This window comes from Gorilla gorilla, chromosome 9 (assembly GCF_029281585.2).
Source record: "Gorilla gorilla gorilla isolate KB3781 chromosome 9, NHGRI_mGorGor1-v2.1_pri, whole genome shotgun sequence".
NCBI classification, from domain to species: domain Eukaryota; kingdom Metazoa; phylum Chordata; class Mammalia; order Primates; family Hominidae; genus Gorilla; species Gorilla gorilla.
In genome coordinates, this window is record NC_073233.2 from 17,279,904 (window position 1) to 17,290,351 (window position 10,448).

Genomic DNA, 10,448 nt, shown 5'->3' on the forward strand with positions numbered 1-10,448 from the left:
GCTTCTGTTTGTAAGTCCCTTTTTAATGTTTCTTTCTGGCTAGGAGCAGTGGCTTATGCCTGTAATCCCAGCACTTTGGAAGCCAAGGCTGAAGGATTGCTTGAGGCCAAGAGTTTGAGACCAGCCTGGGTAACATAGCAAGACCCTCTTTCTACAAAAAATAACAAAAAATAGCTGGGTGTGGTGGTACGTGCCTGTAGTCCCAGCTACTCAGGAGTCTGAGGTGAGGGGATTGCTTGAGCCTAGAAGTTAGAGACTGAAATGAGCTACGTTCACGCCACGGCACTCTAGACTGGACAACAGAGCGAGACCTTGTGTTTATAAAACAAACAAACAAACTGTTTCTTTCTGAGAAACTGGATTTGCTAGACTCTTTCTTTGGCCTCTTGGCCTTTAGGGGTAGGTTTACATAGACCTGCTCAGGGTGGAACAGATTTTAATCTTTTAAAATTTATTGAGACTTGTTTTGTGGCCTAGCACATAGTCTATACTAGAGAATGTTCCCTGTGTACTTGAGAGAATGTGTACTCTGTTGTGGTTGGGTGGAGTGTTCTGTATATGTCTGTTAGGTCTAGTTGGCTTATAGTTTTGTTGGCAAGTCCTTTATTTGTTTCCCTGTTGGTCTCTTAATAATTGTTCTATCCTTTATCAAAAGTGGAAGTATTGAAGTCTCTAACTGTTATTGTAGAACTGTCATTTCTGCCTTCAATTCTGTCAGTTTTGCTTTACATATTTTAGGGCTCTGTTATTACATATATATGTATTTATAATTGTTATACCATCTTGATGGACTGATCCTTTTACCAATATATATAATACCTTTCTTTGTCTTTCTGTTCATAGGTGCTTTCTAATATAAAGTGGTACATTGTGGATATTCAACCCATCTAATTGCCCACTAACATCTACTTTAAGCTTATCTTTTATGCAATAAATTCCTTAACATTTGCTGCACAAAAAGGTACGAATGAGATTGGTATTTAAAGGATGGAAAGAAGACTAGTATGGCTAACAGTGGTATCAAGGGGAGTCAGAGAAGTGGGCAAGGGCTTTGTAAAATAAGGTAAGAATGTGGATTTTATTGCCAATGATATAAATGTTTAGTGGAGGATTTTAAGCATGAGATTTATAATTTAAGAAGATCACTCTGGGGACTGTTTTAAGAATGGGTCATAGACAGTTAGGGAGAGGGGTAAGGCTTTCTCTATAGTGCAGGCAAGAGATGTTGATGGCTTAGACCAGGGGGGCAAAAATGAAGATTAGGGAAGTGTAGGCTTTTAAGATATATTTTGTATATAGAGTGGATAGAACTTACTGATGAGTTTCTGTAGGGAACGGAAGAGATGACTCAGGGATGACTCTTGGTTTTTGTTTGTTTGTTTGTTTTGTTTAGTTTTTTGATTTTACCTTTGTAGTGTTTCCTCAGACAAGGAGAGCATAACCGACAGTGGGTTCACCTTGTCTGCTGCCTAGACAGAGCCCATTTATCAAGACAGGGGAATTTCAATCGAGACAGAGTAATTCATGCAGAGCTGACTCTGCAGGAGACCGGAGTTTTATTATTACTCAAATCAGTCTCCCCAAGGATCAGAGTTTTTAAGGACAGAGTTTTTAAGGATCAGAGTTTTTAAGGACAACTTGGTGAGTGGGGGGAAACCAGTGAGCCAAGTGTGCTGATTGTTCAGGTCAGAAATCACAGGGAGTCAAAGCTGTCTTCTTGCACTGAGTCAGTTCCTGGGTAGGGACTACAAGATTAGATGAGCCAATTTATTGATCTGGGTGGTGCCAGTTGATCCATCATGTGCAGGGTCTGCAAAATATCTCAAGCAATGATCTTAGGAGCAGTTTAGGGAGGGTCAGAATTTTGTAGTCTCCAGCTGCATGACTCCTAAACGATAATTTCGAATCTTGTGGCTAATTTGTTAGTCCTACAAAGGCAGTCTAGTCCTCAGGGAAGAAGGAGGTTTGTTTTGGGAAAGGGCTGTTATCATCTCTGTTTTAAACTATAAACTAAGTTTCTCCCAAAGTTAGTTCAGCCTATGCCCAGAAATGAACAAGGACAGCTTAAAGGTTAGTAACAAGATGGAGTCAGCTAGGTTAGATCTCTTTCACTGTCTCAGTCATAATTTTGCAAAGATGGGTTCAAGAGGAGGAGTAGCAGGTCTGTTTGTTTGTTTGTTTGTTTGGCTAGTTCCTTGGTGGAGGAAAATAAATCAAGTGTTCTTTTTGTTTGTTTGTTTTTTAAGCCTGAGATACCTATTTTAGTTTAGACAACCTTTCAAGAAGGAAGGATTAGTTAGTTGGGTCAAATGTTATGAGACGTCAAGTAGGATGGAGACCAAGAAGTGACCACCACTTTGTCAATATTTGAAAAGATCAGTCTCTGGTATAAACAGACAACCACAGAATGAGAGAAAATTTTTGCAAACTATGCATCTGGCAAAGATCTAATATCCAGCATCTATAAGGAACTTAAATTTACAAGAAAAAAATAAACAACCTCATTAAAAAGTGGGCAAAAGACATGAACAGACACTTCAAAAGAAGACATACATGTGGCCAACAAGCATATGGAAAAAAGCTCAACATCACTGATCATTAGAGAAATGCAAATTGAAACAACAATGAGATACCATCTCACACCAGTCAGAATGGCTATTATTAAAAAGTCAAAAAATAACAGATGCTGGAGAGGTTGCAGAGAAAAAGGAACACCTATATGCTGTTGGTGGGAATGTAAATTAGTTCAACCATTGTGGAAGACAGTGTGGTAATTCCTCAAAGACCCAAAAACAGAAATACTGTTTGACCCAGCAATCCCATTACTGGTATATATCCAAAGGAATATAAGTACATGCATGTGTACATAAAAATACATGCATGTGTATGTTCATTGCAGCACTATTCACAATAGCAAAGACATAGAATCAACCTAAATCAATGATAGAGTGGATAAAGAAAATGTGGTACATATACACTGTGGAATACTATGTAGCCATAAAAAAGAATGAGATCGTGTCCTTTGCAGGAATATGGATGAAGCTGGAGGCTGTTATCCTTGGCAAACTAACGGGAACAGAAAACCAAATACTGCATGTTTTCACTTATAAGTGGGAGCTAAATGATGAGAACTCATAAACATATAGAGGGGAACAACAGACTTTCGGCCTACTTGAGGGTGGAGGGTGGGAGGAGGGAGAGGATCAGAAAGAATAACTATTGGGTACTAGGCTTAATACCTGGGTGATGAAATAATTTGTACAACAAACCCCTTTGATGGAAGTTTACCTATGTAACAAACCTGCACATGTACCCCTGAACTTAAAAGTTAAATTAAAAAAAAGGAACAGTTTTTGGTAAGTGATGGGGGCAGAAACTTGATTGGACTGGGCTGAGAAGAGATTGTGAGATGATGGGGTGGAGACGGTGTTCATATATAACTCTATCAAGAAGTTTTCCTGTGGTGGGTTTGAGTAGTTCATAATAGTTGAAGGAGGTTGCAAGGTTTAAGGAAGTTCTCCTTTTTAAAATAAGATAGAACATAATCCCCTGGCCTCCACCAAATGCCACTAGGGCTCCATGGTCACTGTGACATCAAAATGCATCATCATTCATTTCCAAATTTTCCTTGGAGAGGGAAATTGTGTTCCCCTCCACTTCCTCAACTACAACATGTTTGTGTAACAATGCAAATAGTCTAGTAGAGAGAGGGAGAATGTGGAGAGAAATGGGACAATTGCAGGAGTGAAGACTGAGAATGCCAGAGGGGATGGAATTTAGATGGGACAGGGATATTTTGTCCATTGTGAAAGAAAGAAAGCAAAGCAAATATGTACTGAATGAGAAGGTTGGTATTTTGTTGATGAGAAGATGAGGGAGGTCTGTTAATTGCTCTTTTTCAAAAAAAATGAGGCAGGAGGGTAGATTATCTGCTGGGTATAGGGGCAAGTATTGGGGCACTGAATTTGAAGAAGGAGAAGAAGATGGGACCTACTCATTTTGAATGTGAATGCTGGGAAAGTGTTCTTGGATTGAAAGAAGCTTGAGCATCCATTTAAGATTTGATTGTGGTCTGTTTCCATCATTCAACCTAGCTCCATGAGTTCAGAAACCAGGTATCTCTTGTTGTACAATAGCATACCTATACCACCTGACATGGTATCTAGTGCCTTGTAGGTACTTGATGAATATTTATTCTATAATTTAATAATGCTTGGCTTCCTGTTGAAATTGCTATCCTAGAAGACACCTATTCACCAACTTTCCCAGGATTCCATAGACTGTTAATGCTGGTCAGTTGTGCCTGAATTCCAAAGGGAAGAGAGGATAATGAGACATATCTTGTTCTCCCTACCCATCATGGCCTGACCTAGTTTTTCAGGATAACTTTGGAATGCCCTTGGTTGGGCATTCTACCAAGGAAGCAGGCAGGTTTGAGGGGCGTCCATTCAGTTTGGTGGGGAGATTAGAATTTTATTTTTGGTTTATGAAACCCACATATTCTCTGAAGAATTCCAGCTGTATTATATATAATATATATGTATTGTAGAAAAAATAAGAAAAAACAGATAGAGCATCTTAATACGGAAAGTGTCTTTCTCAGACACCATCTGGTAGATTAATTGCAGTCATTCACTTCCTCCTTCTTAGCAAGTGAATTATATTTCCTCTTTCCATTGACTCAGGGCTTGGCCATATGGCTTGCTTTGGCCAATGAAATGTTAGCAATATGACATATGCTATATCTGAGCAGAAGCTGTAGACATGATTGCCTGATTTGGCTTGGCCATTGATGTTTCTGTTCTCTGCCACGAGCTGAGCATGTTTTGGACCTTTCTGCCTGGGTCCTGGCGTAAGAAGAAAGGTGGAGAGGACTCTGTCTAGCCCTAGCCCATAGCCTTATCCTCCATGTGGTGAGAAATACACATCTGTGCTTCTAAGCCACTAAAATTGTGCGGTTGTTTTTTGTTATTGAAGCAAGGGTGAATACATGTTCCTTCCTCCAAGAATTGACTGTCAAGCTCAATGCTTTCAATCAACAACAGGGATGTCATACAAGGTGCCAGACCCTCCTCTTGTACCCATTGATCAGGGCATTCTTCCCTCTCGAACCCAAATATGACCTCAGAATCCTTTTGAATACAGGGCCCCAAGGAGCTACCGCTAATCAAGTGGATGTGGCTGGTGAGATGAAACGTGTCTGGCCTGATTCCACTACACTATTCTGTCTTCTAAGATTGATAACTTTTGCTTAGATGGGTCCTCCAAAGGAGGAATGTCCTTGGACATGCCAATCAGAACTGCCTGGCTCAGAAAACTCATTTATTATTTTATTATTTATAATATTTTATAACATTTTTAATGCTTACCATATTATTAGTGTCTTGGAATCAATAATACTGTAATACTAATAGTGCTCAAATTCATGAAGATGTAACTTGCTCAAGGTCACACACTCTAGTCTGTTTGTGTCTTATGACACAGTCTCTACATTATCCTTATGGGTCCCAGGTGTGGCTAAAGGATTCCACTGGCTACAGCCTTTGAATTTCTTCTTTCTCTGGGCCCCAAACTTCCTTATTTCCTAGATTCCAGAGGACTGAAGCATATGGATCCTTTAGATCCCTCTTCCACAAAGAGCTGAAATCCAAATGTCTTTACAGGTGAAGAGAACTGCAAAGGAATTGTATTAGAAAGGAGTTATTAGTGGAGCCAGGAGAGGCACATGACTGGCTCAGGAGGCTTCTCCTTCTGGCAAAAGCATATTCCTGAATTTAACCAAAGCGGCATCAGAGGCTTTACTGAGAAAACTGATGAGGAAAGCCAGGTATCCTTAGCATGTTACTGAATGTCAACATGTCCATTAAAAAGGTACAGTGCAGGCTCTGTCAAAACATGGGGTTGGTGGACAAGGTAACTAAAATCCTCACTACTTCTGGGTAATGGAAAGAAATGCTGAGATTCACTTGGGTTGTGGTCCATAGTTTTACCTGCAAGGTGACTCATCCATGGGACAGTCAATCATTATAATCAGGGTTAATCATTTATAAAAAGAATTTTCTGCTGAGACAGAGCAGCTTCATGGGGTATTAGGCCAGATGTTCTTCTAAGCATTTACAGCTCTGTGATGAGGTTGCTATTGCCCCATTTTATGTTTATTTTTCAACTGATGTCATTTTTTTCAAAGTGGTTATGATTTCAGCCTTGTCATTCCTGCCACTAGGCAGCTTCCAAATTGTTCATTCTTGGCAATGTTTAATGCCTTGTCCCCTGTCTTGCTGTCAGGGGCAGCTCATCTGAGCTGCCAAGAGGGCCTGCTTTATTGCTCAGCCAGCCAAGGCCTAAGCTGCTTTATGACATTTCAAAGTGAATTGATGATAGAAATTTCAATTTGTTTCAGAAGAGAGTTATCAACAGACCTAGAGCTCAGAAAAGGAGTGACCAGGTCTTTAAAAGGCATTGATTTGAGTGTACATAGATGAAAGACACCCTGAATGCTGTTTCAGCATGTGTTTAGTCTCTAAATTTATCCTTATTTATATGTAGTTACTGCTTCTGAAGAATGCTTGGGTAGCCTAATACTGCTGATTAGAATTCATTCTTGTCTACTTTGATAAATGTGGTGATCATAGGTTGTTTTTGTCTGTCCCTTTGGGGGACTACCATACTTCCACTCTCAGTACCTGTGGTTTTGATGGAGCTAATTTCAGACCTTTGTCCCAGGGGTAGGCCTGCCCAGTGAGACACATGGATTTGTCTTAGGGATGGACATGTTAGCTGTATCGGTCAGGATCTTGGAAACAGATGACACTTTCAAAATGGGTTGTCAAATAACCCTTCCATGGAGGTGTAGGTGGAGTGTGGGAAAACCGTAAAGGATAGTGCAGTTTCTGGGGCTGCTCATAGTAGGGCATAGTACTGCTTTTAGGTTGCAGAGGCAAAACTGGGAAGCCATTACTGGAACTCAAAGAGAGAAGATGTATGGAGAAGCTGCAGGCAGGACTTGTGACTATTGGCTGAGAGATATAGCCAACTCATGTGGACCCTTGCAAGGGGTGCTGGGGGAAATTAACATCCTGACTTCATTCTTATCTCTTCCTCCAGCCTCCCACTGGTCTCACTATTGACAATACCCAAGGCAAGGCACAGAGGAAAGGAGCCATTGATACATCCAATCTCTCACCTACCAAGCTGGAAGAAGAGTAGAGAGTGGCCAACCTCCTAGCTACCAAGCTCAAAGAAGAGGAGAGGTCAAGCTGAGGATATCTGGCAAATGAACCAATTTAGGCCAATTGAGAGTTAGTTCTGGGACTTTTAATGGAACAATCGGGCAATAAGTTCTTCTTTCTGCTGAAATTTCTGTGAAATAGGCCTGGTGGCCATCTCATCACCACCCTGAAAAGAGGGCAAAAAGATGGGGACAAATTCCTGGTGATATCATTTAAGCACTTGAACCCAGTTACACTTGAGGACTACCCCTAGAATTTTCAACTAGGGGCCAATAAATCCTACCTCTGCATTAGCTAGTCAGGTTTCTCTCACTTGCATCTGAAAGAGGCCTGACAAACAGTCTACACAGTTCTACACATTGCAAAACTCAGTTCATGGAGCCATTGAGATGATCTCCTGCCACATGCAGCAGTGGCTCTAACATAACTCATTCCAGTAAATCTGAGTTTTCTTGGTGCCAGTCCCTGTGCTTTCGTAACCCTCTCCAGCTGTAGCCTCAGTTCCACCCTGTTCCTTTGTAGTCTTAACTAAGATAGCCAGGATGTCACTGGCCCAAAGGCATCATTGAGCAGCATCTGGAATTTTATGAATTCAGTGTGTTTTGAATATAATTTCTTTTCTTTTCTTTTTTTTTTTTGAGATGGAGTCTTGCTCTATCACCCAGGCTGGAATGCAGTGGCGCGATCTCGGCTCACTGCAACCTCCTCCTCCCAGGTTCAAGCGATTCTCCTGCCTCAGGCTCCCGAGTAGCTGGGACTATAGGCATGCGCCACCACACCCAGCTAATTTTTGTAATTTTTTTTTATTAGAGACAGGGTTCCACCATGTTGGCCAGGATGGTCTTGATCTCTTGACCTCATGATCTGCCCACCTCAGCCTCCCAAAGTGCTGGGATTACAGGCGTGAGCCACCACACCTGGCCGAGAGACAATAATTTCAAACATGCAGGGAAATAATGAAGGTCCCCTTTAGTAGAAAAAAAAAAAAGGCTGGAATTAATATAGACTGAGGTTTGGTGGTTTAATTGAAATATTGAAATGTGTGCAAAGCTGGTAGATGTTGGGCCAAATCAAATAATTCCATGAGAGAATTATTTTAACATAAGGATAGGCCTAGTCCATGGACTCAGGTTGAGTAATAACTTTTCTGAAAGATACTTAGCATCAAAGGACATTTGGTAAGTCCTTGGTTAGCATCTTTGATAGGTGACAGGTCTTTTATTTACAGAGAGCCCTCTTCTTGGAGTGAGTGAGTGTGTGTGTGTGTGATTGTATGTATGTGTATGTATAAAACAAAGTCATCTTTAAATTATGCTTTTCACCAGCAGGAAATAAAAGGAAAGAGTTTGTAGGCTGAGGGCCAGGAATGTCCCATCCCCTTCAGGGTAGTCCTGCAGATGGACCTTCCCCCTAGGCTCATGTGTCTTACCTTCCCTCCTTTCATACAGGGCAAAGAGTGAAAATCCCTATCTGCATGCACACGGGGCTGGGAGTGGGGAAGGGCTGAAGCACAGCATGGCAGAGCAGAAAGAGCACACCCTTGAACCAGACTAGGTTTCCAGCCTCTTCTATTCATGATCTGTGAGGCCTTCGCTTAATCTCCCCAGGTTCCCGTTTCCTGCTTTGTAAAATGGGGATACTAATATCTTCCTTAGGGAACTATTGTGAGGATTAAATGAGATCGAGTGAACAAAGCTTCTGAAGTCCTGCTGGGTGAACGTCTTCATAAGCCGCCAAGACAATAACAATGATGACAAATCTGGGCAGGTCAGATCAGCAGCACATCCAAGGTTCACTTCGAAGCCTGTAGGACGATGCCTGGCGCTCAATAGCAAATGTTAGTTCCCGTCTCCTTCTTCCTGCTTTCCCCGGGAGTGTTTAGTCCCTCAAATGGAATCCTCTGCTGACTGCATCTCAGGGATGCATGACATAATGGGAACAATGAGAGCTTCGGAAAGCCATAGTTTGCTTTTTTGGCCCAATAATCCCATCTCTGAGAATTAGCCTAAGAAATCACCTGAAAGAAAAAAATGTAATTTCTGCTAAGAGTTTACTACATAATCATTTGTAATAGCAGAAAAACCCTACCATTATTCAATAATGATGTCAGTTCAATTATAGTAATTCAACTAAATGAGTTACTCTACAGTCATTGAAATGATACTTTCAAAGGCTATACAGCAACATGGAAACTGTTTATGATTTAATGTTAAGTCAAAAGATACAGGGCAGGGTATGGTGGCTCACTCCTGTAATTCCAGGACTTTGAAAGACCAGGATGAGAGGATTGCCTGAGGCCAGGAATTTGAGACTAGCCTGGGCAACATAGCAAGACCCCATCTCTACAAAAAAATTTAAAAATTAGCTGAGCGTGATGGTGCATGCCTGTAGTCCTAGCTATTCAGGAGGCTGGGTGACAGGATCACTTGACAGGAGTTTGAGGCTGCAGTGAGCAGTGACCTTTGATAGGGCCACTGCACTCCAGCTTGGGTGACACAGTGAGAACCTGTTTCTAAAAAAAAAAAAAGATACATACAGAATTATGCCTGTACTATATCATACTATGATACAGGCCTGTATCCATAGGAGGGGCACTACTGGGAGTTTCTGTCCCCTGGGTGGTTTATTTTTGTCATCTTTACACACTGGGTTTGCGTATTCAGATAGGGAAATTCTCTAACCTTTTACAACTTAGTTTATTTTTTGACCAGATATGAATATTTATTATGCATAAACCTTACAAGGCCAGGAGAGAGAGCACAAGAAAAAAAAGTAAAAACAGTTTGATTCTTTAAAGTAGCAAATTTTGTGATGAATTTCAACAATGCATTTCAACTCCTGTTGATGGAACTTGTGCAATAAATATTAATGATAATTTAAATTAGAATTATAAAATGATCCTTCTGTCTGTATTTCACTTTGCTTAGGAAAAACGAATTATTGGATGTAAGGTATTTAGAGTAAGGCCTGACATACAGTGAAAAATCAATAAATGAGAGCTTGTGCATCACGGCGCTTATTACGTGGAGGCACCATTTTTACACTAATTCATGTGTATATGGCTCACAGCAATGCAGTGGGGTGGGGACCATTAGTTTTCCAACCTCAGAGATGAGGAAACGCTATAGAGAAGTTCCATCACATGTCTAGGGTCACATCACTAGCACGAGGCAGAGCTGGAATTCCCCTGTGGACCAGGCACCGGAGTCTTGGTCCTCA